Raw genomic sequence first — 16,731 nt, 5'->3', positions numbered from 1 at the left:
TTGTCTTTTAAGTTCCTATCTATCAAAGAATGGTGATTGATCATATGATCCACTAATGAAAGCACATTGCCTCTTTGCTGAGTATACACATCTGTGTGTCTGTGGAGACATTCCCTCCCTAGATGTAAATACACCGCCATGTTAGGATGACTAGCATCTGACTGTGTAAAGTGCTGTGGTGCTGTGGGGATGAAGGATAAGGAAGTTGCTCCAGTTACCTGTGATAAGTAGCTGATTCTGAACAAAAGATGAAGGCTTTCTAGCACGTATTTAGTCAATGAAATGTACACACAGCAGTACATATTTCACCACTTTTTGTTGTTTTTTTTTGTTGACATTTTAGGGTCTTAGACTAACTGCCACTGGTCTGCACATATCTCCCACCAATACGGCTGCTTTTATCCCTCTGCAAGCCTGTTCAAGTTGCTTTTAAGCTTGAGTTGGTTAGTTCAAATACTTAATTTTTCAGCAAGAAAATAATATGAATATTGAAAACACAAGAAAAATATCAGCATTTTGACAGTCCAGGCAAACATTTTCTCAACTCAGCCATGCTCATTTTTACCAACATAATCCATCCTAAAGCAGTTTACAGGGGCAATTACACTCCGATATTAAATCCCTCGTCAGCTGTCCAAAGACTTGTACCGGTCACACAAACTCACAAACTGTTCTGTCTTAAACAAGGTCAGCTAGCTCAGGCGATCTTATATGTGCATTTCCCGATGTATTCCAGAGGCACCAAGCCTGGGTCTTTGTGTTGGATGGCAGCTTTACTCTTTGATTACTCTTAGTCTGCACATGGATGGTCTGCCCACACTCTCCCAAACATGGTTGGTTGATGACACAATGATATTTACATCTTGCAGAACGGGGTGGAAACTCATAGATATGCACAAGGGGTTAGTATGAATTTGGTTTAATTGTCCAGAATATTCTGGCAGCTTTTATTGGGTGTTAAGTTGTATTCTCGCAACAAGGTCTTTCTCTATCTGTGTCTATACTGGTTCCATTGCATTTAAGATCCAGTTTATTCAGACCAGCTCTCACCATACTGACTGTAATGGGTCCTAAAATGAATTTGTGAACACTGGTTTTGGGCAGTTTTTCTATGTGTCTTGTGGATCTGGTTAACGGTTTTGAACCTAAAGACCTATGGATAAGGACCATGAGATAAAAAAGTAAGGTTTGAGATTAATCTCAGATGATGACAACCCAGCAAGCTTAAAGAAGCACTGGAGTCATGAAAATATTTGGCTGATTATGCAGACTTACAGTAATGATTCATTGCTGAAATGAATGACTAAAATTCTGGTGTTGATGTTTTGCTTTTTATTTATTACTATATATATATATATATATATATATATATATATATATATATATATATATTATTTTAATGTGAGAAACTGAAGTTAATTTAATTCATGTATTTTAATTTCTTATATATGTATTTATTGGTGATGTGTCTCCAATCCTTTCTTGAGAGATGGCAGCTCCCACAGGCCAACACTAGAACACTAATGAGAAATTTGTTAAACTGTATACTGTAGATGTAAACCAGGGTGCTGCTGCAGAAGAATGTTCAACTGTCACTGGATGAATAAAAGTGACACATAAATAAAATAGAATAAATAAACATTATGAGGATTGAAGAGGGTAAGAGGAGAGGAAAAACTACTGTTCCCTGAACTCAATTGGTAAGGTCGTAAACCTTTTACACACCATCCTGAGATACTTAAGGGACCAATTTGTGATTTGTGACAAGGTGTAATTAGATCAGATTTGATTGGACTCTTAATAGACTTCCAAATAAAAGAGGCCATGTTTGATCGACTTGTGAATTTAATGAACAAAATGGTTTTATGTATCAGACAAGTGAGCTTGTGTATTCAGGTTACCTGGTAATGCCAATAGCATAACATAGTAACTGTGTCACACACACACACACACAGACACACACACACACACTCACACACACACACATATAGGTTGTAGCAGATGAGAGCTTGGGGCTTAAAGACAATAAAGTTAGCTATCGATCAATACTCTGCCACCACCTTTCACCCCCTCTCACCCGCCTTCCTCTGCAACAGGCAGCCCTGGGTCCACACCCCTGTGTCTTGGCTTGATGTGGGCGAGTATGCCGAGAGGAGAAAGTAGGAATAGTGGACAGACTAAGGCCAAGCAGTAAACATGATTATTTAGTGTGGGTTGCTGCTGTAGCACACATAAATGACCAGTTGTAAGCAGTTGAAGGGCCATTTTTATACATAATTGTTTTTACATATGTATTTAATCACACCCAACAAGATATGGAAAACCTGAGTTCAGACAAAAGTTTATGGTAGCCTTTATTTAGACTGAATCCAAATGTTCACATTTCCTCGCACTTGCAACACAAATGAATACAAAGCAAAACAACAGTAAGAACACAAGACAACAATAAATACATGTATGTGATAAGTTGGGATAATAATTGGTGGGTAGTAGGCTTGGGCCATATGACGAGATTATTGTTCAACACGATACTGGTTGGTCACGATAATGGTCCTCATACGTCCATGATAACAGAACAATAGTTCTCCAGTGACCTGCCAGTTCCTGTGGAAAGAACCCTCCCTACTGTGTAACTTCCTGGGGTTGGTCCCCTCTCATCTTACTGCACCTAGTTTTAACCTGGAACTCATCTGAAACATCCTTTTAATATGACATCTGTTTTAATGTAACTTTTATACTTACATAGTGAGTGATAACAAAACTTGAATTATATTGTGACAAAAATAAACTCTACACAAATCTCCACAAAAGCCGTTAAATGAGTAAAAGGTAATGCTTCAGCAACACACTCTTGTCACAGCACACTGCTATTGCCAGATGAGTGACAACTTTGTTTGCCTCGTTTTCTGTTACCAGTATGGCATTAAAGCATGGTGGAATTAACAAGCTAGCTAATACACCAGTTAGTTAGTTAGCTTCCCTTTCACGGTGCTTTCATGCAACACCAGTTAGCAGTATTAGTGGCGTGTGCATTCACTTGCAGTGGTCTGACAAACAGTAAATTGACTAACTATCCAAACTTTAAGATTGTGGACAAACGCCCAAAGAAATTTAAATCAAAAGCAACTGGACTTGGTTGTTTGTCTTGGAAGACGTTTCACCTCTCAACCAAGAGGCTGGAACAGTTAATTTACGCGTCTGACCAGGCCGGGACTGGTCCAACTAACTGGTGTGGAGATCCAGGTATTTAACCTTGTAGGTGCAACCGGCACCCAAAGATGATTGTTTGTTTCTTGATTAACTCAAACTTTCAGTTTGATTAAGACTAGGCCCAAAGCCTGGTTGCCTTTGTCTCTGAAACAAAGGCCTGCCATGTCTTCTCCCCCACAAATCACACCCAGGTGTGATTCTCCAAGGGACCCCCAAACTGTTCATTGGCTGACTTGACCTCTGACGATGACATCACCAGGGCCTATATAAAGTGTAGCACACAACTTGCACTTCCTCTTCCTCCCGATCTTTCTTCCGGATCTCACACTCAACTCGAAGCGCTCCTGCGAATCCAGGAGACCAGCTGCCCGCTGCCCCCTCGGCCCTGGACCTGGCCTATGGCGTAGGATCACCAACCGGTTATCCTCAACTGAGCACAGCAAAGAGCGATCTGTTTCCTCTTTTGCCTCTTCAACCAGCCGCTGGCATCAAGCAACGCAAAACATCTCCCATCTCATGGACTGGTAACTAATCACCAACTGGGCATTACTACATGTTATAGGACTTTATGAATGGCTAGATACAATTGTAACTTTGTCAGAAGAACTAAGAACTGAGAGATCAGGCTTCTGGCCTTTGTGTAACTTAAATGTTCACACCTTCTCTGCAGGGGTCCAAGCCCCCACATCTTCTTTGTCTCTCACACACACACACACACCCACACACACATTTGCTGTTAGCTTTACTTAGTTTATTGTGTTTTGTTTGTTGCATTTATTAATCTGTTAATAAATGTTTGTGTTTACCATATGTCTGTTTATTTAATATTACACAAAGATGAATGAGCCAGCTTCTACTAAGAAAAGAACTTTTAAATCCTTCAACTAATTAAACTATTACATTTATCTGTGTTTAACCCTTAATTAGTAGTTTAATATATTTAATGAGACTTTAATATTAGTTATCACTCCGTCTATGACGGTGATGCCCCGAGGAACTCTGGTTTATCTAGAGTCATTTTTATTATTATCTTCGATAATTATTGGTGATAACTAATATTTACTTGATTAACAATAAGTTTATTGAGAATACTCAATCTCATAATCTGAACGTGAGTCAAAGCCCTACATTTGATTGGTTCTCCGTGTGAAGTTTTAATAAATTAAAATTATTAATTTTTAGTAATTTTTCTTTATTAATTTTCTTTATCAAATATTTCATTTGATAGTCACACTATTGATCCAATTAAACCTAAAGTACCTACAACCTCTAGTGAGGGTGTGCACAAGGCAGATGATGTCACTGGAACACTGTAAAAGTAGAGAAATCATCGCTGAACAGAGGATGAGGTCTAAGACACCACTTATCTCCAATTTACAATGCTGCCCTTTCATCCCTTCCCAGGAAATTCAACAATCTAAGAACGACTGTTCACAAATGGCCTACAGTTACTCCAACGACTGTCTTTATGACCCAGTAGAGCACTAACAAAGTAAAATCCAACTTCCCACCAATGAGTGTCACTCCAACGATGGTCGTTGGCACCTGGAGCACAAAGGGTTCCTGATGAGGCCTCTTGGATGAGAGGTAAAACGTCTTCCTAGACAAATAATCAAGTCCAGTTGCTTTTGACTGAAATTTCTTTAGGAATAACGATGACCTGGACAAATGAGAACATCCATAGGCTTATTGTGGACATAATGTAGTTATTTTCATACATCCCGTACATCAGTAATGATCATTGACAGTTTATTTATCTCAGCATGCCCATGCATCTCCAGTCCAATATAGTATATCATTGTTTTTATTGTCAGTAGGGGAACTGCTTTATTGCTCAACCCTTGTTGGTAGCCAGCACTCTATGAAATAAAAAAACAATGACACTTGTTGAATTGACAATAGCCTGGATTCCACAGATCTTCAAAGCTGACTTTGCCTAAACTGCCCAAACCTGCTTATAGGCACCAATAGTAAAATGATAATGTAGTTACGTTTTTTTTTTTTTTTTTATGGGAATGGGCACTTTTTCATGGAACCATCCAGATCTTTCTACTTAATTATCACAACTGTATTTTTAAAATAAAGAGTTGAATACTTATAAGCGAGAAACTTGATTATAGTAAAACTGAATATGGAGCCTTAAAATAGAACCAATAGAAATGTTTTCATTAATCTGACCAATTGAACCAGACAACATGGGATTTAATCATGACAATGTTAAATTAATTTGTCATTATAACACTTAAATGTATGCAATGTAAGTACATGATTATATATAAAGGTGGATTGAAACAGGTTATTTCAGTGATATTTGTAATCAATAAATAAGATAAAATAAAATAAAATAAGATCAATAAATCAATCCTTTAACAGCTTTCAAAGAAAAAAAAGTTAGCTTGATGATATCTCACAACATAAGTTAGCCTCAACAACAAATAATCTTGGGTGCACAGCACTGAGGACCTCTAAATATAATAGATGTACCCTCTAAGTAACATGAGTTCTTGTTCTTACTTAGACGTCTCCTTAATGTAGAATCCTGCAGGGGAAATGTAATGAAATATATCTTTGTGAAATATAAAGTCTCAGTCATGATATAAAGGTAAAATAAATAAATCTGAGAAGTCTTTGGCTGACTTTTACTTCCCTCTAGCTCTGCACCAGGAACCATCTCACCATGGATGGCAATGATCCATTTGAGATGCATTGTGGTCTGTGAGGTAAATTTTGTCTTTCCACACACCGACTCACACACCAAATGACCAGTACGGCTCATTATGAGCTTGTTTTGCACTTGCACACACCCACCCACACACACATATACACAGGAGCAGTACAGTTAATGGAACAGCAGCCCAGTGACATTAATGTTATAGGTTATTGAACGATTTTAAAGGATTTATAGTGCAGGGCAAGAGACTGTGGCAGAAAGAGAGTGCAAGGTAGAAACATAAACTCATACACACACCCCTGTGCACTGTAGCCGCAACTTTGCTCATATAAATTACCAGAGAGTTCAATACCTCGAACAAGTCCTGTTTCTCTCTTTGAGTTTTGCCTATGAAAACGGCCATAAATAATAGAATGTTTTGTTTCATTTAATTATAAATGTTATTCATATTTCTTTTATACAGAGAAGGTTGAGATTATGTCCACAGAAACTAAATGCTAACACAAAGTGTTAAGTTAAGTAGAAATGTCTCCATTTTTGTTTATGTCTGTGACATATTCTACATATATACACATCAAAACGGCAGTGAAGGCACTGTTATGATATAAATGTGAGTGTCAAAAGAACACTCACTGTTGCTTTTTCCTGCGAGCCGCTAGCTTGTCACAGTAAAAATAGGCAAGACCTTGAATCTCTATATGTAGTGCAGCTGACGTGCAGCCATGCTGTGCTGCTCAGGACGGGGAATGTGGTTGCTCCAACCTGTTAACATGAGCACAGTAATAAAAAGCAACAGGTTTAGCAAGGCACACACACTGCTGACACGTTCAGTCTGGCCCAGTCTTTAGGGTTAGAATATGGATGTCGCCTCTTCAGCCCTTTTTACACATGCACTGCAACCTGAAATTATCTAGACATCCTCTGGCAGAGCTGTATGTGAGAGAACGACTTCCCAACTCCCTGCAAACACCTCTGAGTGAATCCTTATGTGAATACAGCACTCAGAAAAGGAAAAGAAAAAAAAAAACCCTTGAGGAAGAAGGGTGATTTACACAAAGACAGCAATGAAAATGATAATTTATTTAAAAAGTAAGATAAAATGAGATGAAAAGGCAATTTGCACTATTATTAAGGTTAAAGACCTTAAAATTATGTTTTCTATTCTATTTGAGTCCAAACTTGGTCAGAGTAGACCAATACTATTGGTAATATGTGTGTGTGGGTGTGTGTGTGTGTGTGTGTGTGCGCGCGCACGCGCCAGACACAGATTTGTGGAGGGGCCTTACATTGCTTTGAGGGGGACACTTTTATTTTAAATAGCTCATCAAATACAGGGCCTGGGCATTACTCGAAGTTGCACATATTCAGGGCTCTAACCCAGAAGTGTAAAGTCCGTTTTAATTAGAGGAGAAATTTATAAAAATGTAACTGTAATATACATTTTTACATAGTTTGAGAAGGAAAGCCAATCTTCTCATGTCTAACTCAGGCGCCGGGCTAAATGTAGCAAAGTTTGTGAACCACTAATATTAATGAGCAGGATTTAAACACTAAAGCACTTCATGCACCTACTTTATGCACAAAAAAACCCTTAAAAAACTTTAAACATTCTTTAGAGACAATAGATTTTATTTAGAATTGAAATGAGGAAAATAGGAAACATTTTTTTTTGTCATATTCATCGTTTAACAAATATTAAATGATGAATTCACCACATCTACTATGGATGAAAAGTAGCCTAGTGTCCGTTACAACTGTTCTGCATGGACTGAAGTGGTTATTTCTTTACCTGTTGAAATCCACCTCTCTTTGTCCTTCCCCATAACAAAGCAGGTGTTCTTTTGACGCTTCATGTTTGTTTAAAACCCTCCTGTTGTTTTCGAGTCAAAATGACCCGCCACTGTGTTAAAAAACAAAAAAAAATCCCCTAAACGATATTGTTTTTAACTTGAAATTTTATGACTTTTGCTAGATTGGCACCAACAGTAGAAAAAGTAAAATGTTGCTTTTATTCACATTTCCATGTAAGCTGTACAAAAAAAGGTACAAAGGTGGTCTTCGGGTCAAAATGACCCGTGAGGCAAAAAGAGTTGAAATCAAGGTCACAGAGTTATTTACAGACCACAGAATGTTACAATGTTTGAGTTGTTTTAATCAGTAGCAGACGTAAACAAGACAAATCATGTGGTCTTCTCGCGTACTGCTGTGCCTTTGATCAGTCTCAGATCAATTAGTAGTAGACGTGAACAAGACAGTAGCAGAAGTAAACAACACAAAGGCGTCATCGCAGACTGCAGAGCTCTTTTTCTGTGGATTTCCAGATAATGTAAAGGTGCTGCAGATGACCGGGGTCCCAAATTCTGTCTGTGCTGGAGCCATGAGTGTGCGTTATAACGCTGAAGAGGCTCTAGAGCTGATTTTTTCAGATATCCAGCAAGACAACTCTGATTCAGAAGAGGAAGTGGAGGATGTATCAGAAGAAGAAGATGGGGAGGAATACAACCCAGAGCATGATGAATCATTTTCAGAAGAAGAAGAAACCCCTGAAGCTGAAAGAGAGACTTTCCTTTCAAAAAATGGCAAGATAACATGGTCCTCAGCAGCATATGACCAACACGGCAGGCATGCAGAACAAAACGTCATAAAGATGACCCCAGGACCCACAAGATTTGCCGTTTCTCATGCCCATGACATTGTCTTTACATTCTAGCTGTTTATCACACCAGCAATAGAAAAAAAGCAAGCCAGCAAAATATGGGATCAAGTCATGGGTGGCTTGCAATGCCAAGTCAAGCTATGCTTGGAAAATGCAAGTCTATACCGGGAAGCCGACCAGTGGTTGCCCAGAGAAGAACCAGGGGATGCGAGTTGTGCTTCATGTGACAGAGGGACTGAGGGGTCAGAATCTGACATGTGACAATTTCTTCACATCTTATGAACTCGGACAGCAGCTCCTGGAGAGGAAGATCACCATGGTTGGTACAGTTCGCGTCAAAGGAGAGAGAGGTTTTCTCATCAAAGTTTGCCTTCACGCCCACCACCACTCTAGTTTCTTACCTCCCAAAGAAAAGCAAGAATGTAGTTCTTCTGAGCACACTGCACACAGACGGTGACGTTAGCGATCGTGAGGGCAGGAAGCCAGTCATCATCCTTGGCTACAACCGCAACAAGGGAGGTGTGGACAACCTAGATAAGGTGATTGGAACATACAGCTGCAGAAGGATGACTGCCCGCTGGCCCCTGGTCATCTTCCACAACATCATTGATGTTTCCTCCTACAATGCCTTTGTGATCTGGAGAGAGATCAACCCGACCTGGATGTCTCGTAAGCAGAACAAGAGTGAACACAAGGGTGTTCCTGGAGCAGCTGGGAAAGGCACTTGTAATTCCACTCATTGAAAGAAGAAAGCATGTCCCCCGCACAGAAGCCTCAGCAGCAGTTGTCAAAGCTATTCAGAGTGCAGGAGCTCCTGATCAACCTGAGGATCCAGCTACCACAGCCACTTCCCCAGCTAGGGCAAGTAAGAGGAAGAGATGTCAGTTCTGCCCTCAAAAGAAGGACTGTAAAACACATACTGTGTGCTGCAGGTGTAAGAAATATATCTTCAAAGGCTGCACACTTGCATACTGCCCTACATGTGCCAATTAGTTGAATAGGTTATGTTATTTTTCATATCTTGTATTGTACATTGTCTTCAATTGTTCACTGGAGAAAGAAAAGAAAGAAACTGAGTCATTGGGATGAATAAAAATGCATTCAAAACTCCGTTTTGCACATTTTTTTTCTTTTCTTAAGCTACAGAAATTAAGTGAAGAGGGAAAACTCAGTTATTCACACATTTTGTGGTGAATGACAAGTTGTTTCTTCAAGCAAGATGAAATTTGGTGTTTAAATTCAATTAAGCTGCTTATATTAGGGGTTTAGTGAAGACGGGTCATTTTGACCCGGAGGACACAGGGTGTATACCGAAAATGAGGACAACAGGACGGTTAAGCCTGTCCCTGTATCCACTGCATGCTTCCAGTCACAAAATCCAGTTATTGTAAAGGCAGCGTCTAACCACCTCCAGCCACTGTCTGTTTAGCCCTTTATCACTATAATTAGCGCTAGTGCTAGCGTCTGTAGCCTGGCTGATGTTAGCTCCAAAGCATCATTTACATTGGAAAAATACTTTTTTTAATCATGGTAACCTGGGTGGTGTTGCGTGTTTCTTTTGTTTTTTTTGTAAATTGGCTTGACTGAGGCTCTTCCATCCAGGGCAGATATAAAGTGACGCCGGGTCTGGGTGTGTGTGTGTGTGTGTGTGTGTGTGTGTGTGTGTGTGTGTGTGTGTGTGTGTGTGTGTGTGTGTGTGTGTGTGTGTTTCTAACTGACAAGCCATCTGCTAAAGCTGTAAGAGGAAAAGCTATAAGCGATTCAAGAAGGTGATTTGTTTTATTTTCAATAAGTGTGGAAAAACTATGACGGCGTATTAGGGCCACGTATGAAAGAGAAATGGTAAACTAGTCAAATATCAATAAAAGTATACAGCAAATAATTCAAATAATAATATTAACAAATCAGAAAAATCACAAATAAGTACAATATCATAAAAATAAGTATATGTAAAATAACTAAAATAAAATAACTGTATAAGGTTTAAGAAGCTGCTTGGAGGTGTGGCAGGAACCTTCTAATCCATAACTATGAGGCTGATGACCACTGATCACGGCCATTTAATGGAGTGATAACGTCTGAAGCTGGTGCTACGGACGAGGTTCATGTCTTATTTTGACAGAATAAATAAACACGTTTAAATAAAGTACTGATAGCCAGCTATATGTTGCTGCACTGGCATAGCAACATAATGTGCTACTTAGGGGAACGTGAAATCAATAAATGTATTGCATGACTTGTTCATTTAATGTCTGCTCATGGAAAAAGAACGCTGCACCGGAACTGACAGTACGATTTTATTTTGCATTTTTTTTGTGCATTTCTTGCCTCAGATTGCCGTTGGCTCAGAGTGGTGGCTGCAACCGTAAGTGCCTGAGAGTGGCAGCTGCAGCCAGACACTTGTGAAGAAAGTAACAAATTTACATGAAAAAGTAGCAGATTTATGAGAAAAAAAGTTGGAAAGTTTTACACGTCTAGTGTTTTATTTCACACTCCCTGTTGAACTACATCACTTCAGGATCAATACAGACACTGCTGCATGATGTGAACTATGTCTGCAGCAAACTCTGAAAAAAAAATAGGCTACGGTGTTTTGAAGTCTAGAATGAATAAAGAACACATGGGAGGTCTGATGACATCCTGCATAATAAGTTGCCACCTTTGGTAGAAAGAGCTGGTTTGTTTGCAGTTTGTTGGCCAAAGATTTGTGGCAAACTAGCATAGAAACAGACAGCTTTCCTTTTAACAGCGGTGGTGGATGAGAGACATGATGTAGACAGCAGATTGAAATATTGCTTTTCTATATGTTTATGCCCGTTGAAAAGATAAAGTATTGGATTTTTTTTTGCTTACATCTGCACCGGGGGAGTTGCTAATTTTAGAATTGAATACCTTATCAATGCACCTGTTCAACAGGCATAAGTTAAACATATCACGCTGTAACAAGCCGCCTGGTGTGTGCTGCGGCTCACGTCAGTATCAGCATTAATCACGCATCAATAATAATAGTGGCTTTAAAGCTTTAAAGTGGCTTTTTTTATTGCACTTAAAACGTTATATGCGCCACAATTCAGTTTCTCATCCACTGCCCCTGTTTTACACACACAGTACGCTACTCTGCAAATAAGGGAATATTGAAACAAGTTAAGACCAAAGCTGTCTGTATCTGCTGACTGTTTTTCAGTTTGTCACATATCTTTGGCCAAGTCTTATAAATGAGGTGCAGGCGGAAACAAACTAGCTCTTTCTACCAAAGGTGGCTACTTATTATGCATGATGTCATTGGACATTGTAGGCATTCTTCATTCTTTCTAAACTTCAAAACACAGTAGCCTGTTTTGATTTTGATGCAGACATAGTCTGTGGGGATCCTGAAGCGATGTAGTTCAACAGTGATGTAGTTCAACAGAGAACAAAACTCTATCTCCTTTTTTCTCATAAATCTACTACTTTTTTCTTGTAAATTTTCCACTTTTAATCTCATAAATCTGCTACTTTTTTCTCGTAAATATTATTCCCCTACCCAGGGTCCATAATTTCTTTTTTTTCATACGTGGCCCTAATACGCTTTCGTAGGAAACAGCTTAACATAAAAGCCTGTTATTTCATCATCACTCATTGTTTGTTATGAAAGAAATATAAATACATGCAAAATAGATACAATAATATAAGACCTGTAAGAGACTGCCAATTAAAATGTTATTTTATCAGAACAAAAAGCGATAAAGGTGCGTGTCGATTCTTCTTTTCTCCAAAGTGAAACTGTTGTACTTTTACATTCAGTAGAACAGTACAGGACAGTATCAGAGAATAATGTCGATCAGAGTTTATCTGTTGGACATTTGCTTTCTGCTGTACTAGGACCCTCTGGGAGAGTCTGGATTGGACTGTGTGTGTGTGTGTGTGTGTATGTGTGTGCTTGAATGGGTTTGGTTTTGAGTAACATTCTCTAAAAGCCTTTTTAGTGGGCTTCCGTTGGACTTGCGTTTTCTGGGAGATGACAAGGAATGAAGGGAGCTGTGGGATGGGGAGAGGAGAGAAGAAAATACCCACTTACCTGTTTTACATCAAACTGCCTTTCCCCTCTCATGTGTTGTCTTTTCTATTTAGCTGCCACTCCTTGTTCCCTACCCCTTTCTTTATTAAGATCTTTTCACAGGCATCACTACACTTTTATGTTTCATTTATTCATGTTCATTGTATTCCACAAGTATTATACTTTTTTTTTCTTTTCATTTTCCATTTTCCAGACAGTTGAGCAAAACCTGGGTTTATTTGCATGTTTGGTTCATGTTTGGCAGATAAGCAGCAGATCAGAGGTCATATCAGCTCAAATTGAAAATGAGTGCTTTCACATCTAAACCTTTTCAAGCAACCATGGTTTGTTTAGTCTGATATGAATGCTGTCAGTTAAACAAGGCTGATTGTAAAGAAGGACCTCCGCTTCCATGCAGTTTGTTTATTGGTGCCAATGCAAAACCAACTGTAGGACTGTGTGGTGGCATAATTTACTTAACACATGTACTAAATATGGGGACTTTTCAGAGGGTGATCTTTAAATTTATCTCTTAACATTTCTTGTTATGAACAAATGTTGTACTCTTATATTGGATATTTAATATTAGACATTGATAACATATGACTACATAACAACAAGTCACTCATGCCTGACACTGGTGGTGAAGAGGAGCACACATGAAGGCTGAATTGGTCGAAGTGATGCGCTCAGGTTTGAAAGATATCAAGGAAATTCCAGACTTTAAAACTGAGTTCGCCACATTTAAGTAAGACATTAAAAAAGAAATGAAGAACTCAAGGACTATAACAGGGACATTAACCAAAAGCTCACATAAACAATGTCAGAGATGGCAACACAAACTACAAGAATTGAGAAAGCCGAACAGGGCAATAGGGAGATAGAAAACTGGAACCGGCAGGTAAAAGGTACCCTTCAACAATCACAGAAAAAGAACTGTAATTACAGCGGGCACACCGGGCTTTAATATGCACAAGAGGCAGGAAAAGAGGTAGAGGTCACATAAATCTATTAGGCTATTAGGAAGATGACTCAGGAAACAACCAATTACAATACACAATCAGAGACCTTTCCTCTGGTCATCTGAAGTATGATGCAGTAGCAGTAAAGACCACATGAAATGATTACTATAAGACTTTAGATACACAACTGCTTCCATCTAGTGAGGATTCAAAAAGACAGTTTCTCAATAGTCTTGTCTTGCCAATGATTGGAGAATTGCAATAACAATCTCACAACCCTTATAACACCCAATGAAGTATCTAAAGCTATATCCAGACTTATGGCCCTGGAAATGACGGATACCAGAGTGGTACAGAACCTTTAAAGTCATAATTTCCAAATAATTGAGATCCCTTGTTTCTAGCGGCCTCTTGGGCAGTAAGATGTAACTGCAGGTGAGCCTGTTCTTTCAGAGCCTCCATCTTGTCATGTTGATGGTCACTGTGTGTGTTGACTTTTGATTTTTTTGCTCTTTTGTTAACTTTATTAAAACACATTCACCACAACTTCCATTCCGTCCCCTATATGTTACACTCTTAAATCCACACACACAGACATGTTTCTATTACACTTCTGCCCTTACTAGATCTAAATAGGCTGCAATGTTGGTGACGCTGCTGACAGCAGTTGGTCTGCCGGCTGCACTTGTCACTGCATTCAATTGTAATCGGAAATCAGGAACTTCCAACTTCTTAGTCAGGCTTGTCGCGAGGGAATGTTGCCACAGACATACAGAATGTAATACTCAAAAAGGCAAGTAGAAGTGCTTTCATGAGTCGGTCATATGATCAGTCACCATTGTTTTAACTCACTCTTTGATAGATAGGAACTTAAAAGACGATTGACTAGATTCAAACCTTATGGATTACAAGTTTAAATAACGACTCATCCCCCTCACATCATCCCTCAACTGGATTCTTAAAGAAGGTCAGTTACCACCCTCATGAAAAAAGGCAATCATTTCTGTAATCCCTAAAGAGGGAAAAGACAGAATACTGTTATAATTATAGACCCATATATATTCTTAATGTGGACTACCAGAAATACACATACATTATAGCAAAGAGGATTGAAAAATGAATGACTGATTTATTGGATAGAGATCAAACCATTTCCATGAAGGGTAGACAGTTTTAGGCAGATTAAAATCAACAACTCTATACAAACAAACAAACAAAAAAAGTGTTATTTTGTCAAGTCTTGACGCTGAAAAGGCTTTTACAGCGTGGTTGGGATTTCCTATATCTAGTATTAGAGCCATTTGGATTCAGCCAAGACTCAATTAAATGCATTAAGAATATAAATCAAAAACTATAAAATATCTGGGTGTGACTTTAACAAGACAAGCAACTCATCTTTATAAACTAATCATAACCAGATATTTTCAAAGATTAGAAGGGACATTGACAAATGGTCAGTCCTGCCATTTGATTTTGGCTCAAGAATGAAGGTAAATCAAAATGAACATTTCCCTAGGCTGTTGACGTTTTTCAATCTCTTCCTATTAAGATTACTCATGAAAATTTTAAAATTTGCAATAAGATGATTTCTAGATTTCTATGGAATGCTAAAAAGTCCCAAATAAAATACCGTGCATTACAACTGGCCAAAGATAAGGCTCAAATAGTATTATTATGCAGCACAACTCGGACCAATGCTCAAGTGGTGTGACAATGACTATAGTGCTAAGTGGAAAAACATTCAGGGCGCACACTGTCCTTCCGCACCTTTAGCAGTCTTTAGCAGTCATTCCAGGACAGGCCAGGCCAGGCCCTAACTGGTAATATTAAACAACTAAAGGCATTACAATATTCAATATATCCCATAAGTTTTCACATGCTGAATATTTGGTTTCATCTAATTAAACAGTACAAATTAAAAAGGGAAGTGAGACTGTTGAGTTGGTTAGCCTATGATGATAGATTTGAACCAAGTTTGAGTGACCAAACCTTCAGGAAATGTGGGGGGGGGGGGATCAGCAGTGTGTACAAGCATTAAAACATGTAAATATAATAAGTTTTCAGACCTTGGAAGGAAGATTTGGATTAGAAAATGGGGAGTTCTTTAGGTATTTGCAGTTGAGTTATTATTTTGTAAAGGGAATACAAAACACAAAACCCTTGAATGGGCTGCTTGATGCACTTATGCTGACAAACAGTGGTATTAAATTCAAGGTAGCATCAGTGCTCTACCAACAGTTAAGAGACTCTAAAGCCTCCTCTACTATATACATCAAAGCTAAATGGGAGCGCGAAATGGAAATTGAAAATGCAATGGAAGAATGGCTCAATATATGCAAATAGAAGCAATGGATGATCTATGACAGTGGAAAATACTCAAGGACTAACTGATATAAAAACCTATATAATACCTCAAGATACTGGATTTGGATAAGCCCTTCTGACATAAAGGACAGCTATATCATCTTTTGTTTGTTTTTTTGTTTTTTTCTATGTTGTTGATTGTAAAGTTGTGCACAAGTTATCATAAACAGTACTTTTGATTGTATGTACTAATAAAAATCAAAAGACACTAAATAGCGCAATGGATGGCTGGGTGAACCTCTCACATGTCAAAACCTCTGAGTATGACCAGGGCTCTCAAGCGTGCAAAAACTAAGGCTGTGATCACACCGCACACAAAGTGTGTGGCTCTTAAAAGAGCCGTTATGTTGCAGTGAGATCCGGCCGTCAGTGATTTAACCTCCGTAGTTGTAGACGGTGCTGACCTGCCTCTGCGGCTCTCCTGTAGATCAGATCAGGATATGCTCATGGGATACGCTTCACTCTGCACTGACGGCTTTCTTCTTCTTCTTCTGGATTTCCGACTGGATGCCTAAAGGCATGTTGCTGCCATCCACAGGTCAGAGTTATATCCATTATATTATATCCATAGGAACAGTCTGGTTTCGGATTCAGGTCATTTGTAACTGCAGTGTGTCTTTGGCAGTGAACGTAGGCTAAGTCATTGCTAAAAGCAGCCTCCACTGAAGGCATCTCCCTAAAACCATACACATACATCTATTCCTATATTATCTAAACTCCTTTTAATGCACTAACTGTGAGAACTGACAGAAATACTTTCCAGTGGAATTGAATCTTGTATAGTTACATGTGACATCTAAAACTGGTTGATTGATTGATTGATTGATTCGTT

General features: G+C 38.8%; 1 protein-coding gene across 1 annotated transcript in view; it reads left to right on the top strand.

The window, feature by feature from the left end:
• Positions 1-16,731, top strand: part of rbfox3a (RNA binding fox-1 homolog 3a) — a gene marked incomplete at its 3' end in the record, with an annotated part of 301,849 nt that overhangs the window by 17,107 nt on the left and 268,011 nt on the right. The window lies entirely within an intron of this gene.

Source organism: Echiichthys vipera (genome assembly GCF_963691815.1).
Source record: "Echiichthys vipera genome assembly, chromosome: 18".
Lineage (NCBI taxonomy): Eukaryota > Metazoa > Chordata > Actinopteri > Perciformes > Trachinidae > Echiichthys > Echiichthys vipera.
This window is presented reverse-complemented; position numbering and strand designations above follow the sequence as displayed.